Raw genomic sequence first — 3,879 nt, 5'->3', positions numbered from 1 at the left:
TATCTTTGGGTTGGAATCATGGAATTTGGGGTGGAAGAACCTTCAAGCCCCACCCTGCCACGGGCAGGGACACCTCCCACTGTCCCAGGGGCTCCAAGCTGGCCTTGGACACTCCCAGGGATCCAGGGGCAGCCACAGCTGCTCTGGGAATTCCAGCCCAGCCCTCCCCACCCTCCCAGGGAGGAATTCCTTCCCAAGATCCCATCTAAATCTCTCCTCCTGTAGTTTAAAGCCATTCCCCCTTGTCCTGGCACTCCAGGTCCTTGTCCAAGGTCCCTCTGCAGCTCTTTCAGGCTCCCTTGTGGTCTTGGAAGGCCCCAATGAAATCTCCCCAGGTCTTTCCCTTCTCCAGGCTGGACAGCCCCAACCCCCGGTCTGAGCAAAGTCTCCTGCAGCCAGCTGCAGAAAAACGCAAAAATATCCAACAACTTCTCCAATTCTGCATTTTTAGTTAATGAAACAGATTGATGAGGGAAAACCCAAATTGCTTTATCAGCAAGGCTGAGCTGAACCAGCCCCTCCTAAACTCCTGCCCCTTCCTTGCTTTGGAAACACAGCAAATGGAAAGATGGAAACAGATGGAAACACAGCAAAAACAAAAGAAGGAAGGATTAATTTGGTTTGATTTTTGGTATTGACCTTCTACCCCCTCACATTTCTTTTAGCACACATCCCATTTCTGTTGCCTTCTCCAGCTCACTGAAACCTTCTGTGACTGCAGTGATGGCCCCTCCTGAGCCAGGCTTCTCTTGCCCTGGGGCAGAATTGTTTTCTGTTCCCTTCATGTTGAGCAATGAGATCATTGCTGCCAAAAAAACCTGGGTGAATTCAGCCCAGGTGCTGTGACTCTTCCCCTGGCACTGCCAGGCATTTCCTCTCCCAGCCACATGAAATATTAACATCCCTCCCCTCCCTTTTCAGAGTCTTGTGAAGAAATGGCAATTTATCCCTAAATCCAATTTACTCTGCTGCCCCTCAAACCCTGCAACCACCACAACAAACATGGAAAGCTGATCATTAGACTTCAGAAGGCTGGGAAAAGGAATTGATTACAAAGAAATCTCTGACCTTTGGAGCTGTTCAGATCAGTGTCACTCCCCCAGCAGCACCTTCTGAATGCACCAGGAAGGTGGATCTCGGATGTCTCCTTGTGCCACTGGAATACAGGAGTTTTCCAGGTTGATAACAATTCCCTCAGGGAAGAGGCTCGTGGATCCCGAGGCTGGAGCAGAGCCAGAGGATTTGCCAGGGGAAGGAAAAGGGCTCAGTGGTGAGGGGAGCGTTTCCCATGATTGTGCTGTAAATACCCTCAGCACTCACTCCCCTCCCATTGTTCTCCTCTGGAATCAAGGGCAGGCAGGATCAGGGGAAGAAAGGAAAGCAAAATGTCAACACAGGTTGGAGCTTTCTGCAGGGAAACTCTGCAATGGCTAACACACACAGAAAGGGGAAAGTTCTCCCTTAAATACTCAAATTAAAAATCCTTCCAGAGGGAAAGGTGGGTGATATCAGGGATTCAGGCACAACATCACTTCAATCATGGGTTACACTATATATATATAGATGTATTTATTTATAATTTATGTAGATGAGGCACTGTGGTGTTGGTAAACACATCACCAATCTAAAGAGATCTATGCTTAATAAATAATTATAGCAGCAGGCTCTTAACTGGCAGCAAATTATTTCATCTGGGATAATTTCATTCATTTCATCCATACAAATAGTTCAGCACATTCTAGAACCTGGAAGAATAAAATTCCACAATTCTGAAGGGATTTTTGTTTTGGAAAAAAACCCAAATTACCTAACCCGTCCTGGACATGCTTTTATATCCTAAGCCAAACCCAAATATTATAACCCAAATCCCTCCCTGGGAGGGTGGTGAGGGCTGGGATGGAATTCCCAGAGAAGCTGTGGCTGCCCCTGGATTCCTGGAAGTGTCCCAGGCTAGACTGGAGCAGCCTGGGACAGTGGGAGGTGTCCCCGCCCATGGCAGGGCTTGGGAATGAGAGATTTAAGGTCCCTTCCAACCCATCCAGCGTGGAATTCCATGGTTCTGTGAACATTTGAAGGTACCGAATCCTCATTTGCCTCCACCCACCATGCCACCGACGCCACACAGAGCAAATAGACTGCCCTCATCATACAGCGCACCCGTATTAAAAACACAAATCACCCATAAATTTTAAAAATAATTACAAACTGACCAGAAAAGAAAAAAAAAACACTTTAGTCTCACAGACAAAGAAAAGCAAGAACAAGTGACACAAGCTAAAAATGCTCCTCCGTACAACCAACTGCCGGCAAAAAAACCACGCTACGCCCTTTTCACTGACGGTTCCCGTCGCATTGTAAAAATGAACCGCAAGTAGAAAGCAGCCGTATAAAACCCCACACAACAAGTTGCAAAAGCCACTGAAAGGAAAAAAAAAATCAAGTCAGCTTGCTAAACTCAAAGCTGTCCAATTAACCCTTGACATTGCTAAAAACAAAGAGTAGCCAAAGCTCTACCGCTACACTAATTCGTAAATAGTAGCCAATGCTCCGTAGAGTTGGCTAAAAAAGTAGAAAAAGGCCAACTTGCAACATAAAAAAAAAAAAATCTAGGCTGCTGATGAAAAAAAAAAATTGCCACTCGCGTAAAAAAATTACCTGTAAAAATCTGCCACGTAAATCCCCATCTTCCCAAGAATCGAGCTAATAAAAAACACCAAAATAATAAGCAAGTCAATCAAGCTGCCAAAATAAAAGTATCAAAAATAAATTTCAATTAGCAAGACAGAAAAAAGTTGTTCCTAGCTCAATAAGCCCATAATGCCTCGAATCATCCAAGCAAAAATGCCACCTCTAAGTGAGCCCAAAAGCAAGAAGCAAATTTAACCATAGACAGTATTTCTCAAGTCATCCATAACTATAAAACACGTGCTGCAATCAAGCAAGCCAAGCAAGTAAAGCCCTTAGAGTATAGAAAGCAGTCCAAATATAAATATAAAAAACCCTAACAAATTAACTACATCACCCTTCTCCAAACCCGCCAAGGCAAGCGCTATGTACTACCCATAGGAAAAGCCACCACTAAATAGTTAAAAACCTACCCTGTGCCTCATGCTACTGTTCAAAACACCACCCTGAGCCTAAAAAAACAAGTCCTGTGAAAACACAGCATCCCTGAAAAAATCAAATCAAACAATAAAACCCATTTCAAAAATTGTCTTATAAGCACCTAAGCTAAAAAACATAGCATTAAGTAAGTATGCCATATTCCTTATCATGCACCAGCGGTCGAAAAAATTAAACAGTGCAATAACCTGCTTAAAGCTACCTTAAAAGCACTAAGTAAAAAAACTTTCAAAAACTAAAGTATTAATTTAGCAAAAGCCACATAGCTAGTAAACACTCAAAGTTCCACCAACCGAGCAAATCCTGCCCAATCTAAGCCCGTGCAAACAACAACAAAAAATAAAGTTCCAATAGTACACATGAAAAGTATACTGAGAAAACCTGTTTAAATTAATCCTGCCTCCAGCAAAAACAATCCCATCCGTGAAATTGTCTTTGCTCAGAAACCAAGTTGCACCTGGCAAATAATGCAAAAAAATAATAAAAAAACCCCAATGCATACCTCAAAAAAACCTTGTCTTAAAGTAAACTACCCATGACAATGTGACTGTATCCATATTTGCATGTATATATATATAAATATATATATATATTTTAACAGTTTAAACTCAATATAATATGTTAGTATAAAAAAAAATTCAAAGTAGATAATGTTGGGAGTTAGGTTTGTTCCTTCTTTCTCTAAAGAATTTTTTCCCCATAAGTTACCAAAGAGACCAAATGTTAAACACTTCAAAATACTTAGCCAAAACAAAA

Source organism: Chamaea fasciata, unplaced genomic scaffold (assembly GCF_029207755.1).
Source record: "Chamaea fasciata isolate MVZ Bird 193981 ecotype frontalis unplaced genomic scaffold, bChaFas1.0.hap1 SCAF_34, whole genome shotgun sequence".
Classification (NCBI taxonomy): domain Eukaryota; kingdom Metazoa; phylum Chordata; class Aves; order Passeriformes; family Sylviidae; genus Chamaea; species Chamaea fasciata.
The sequence above is the reverse complement of the archived record's forward strand: the minus strand, read 5'-3'. Positions refer to the sequence as shown.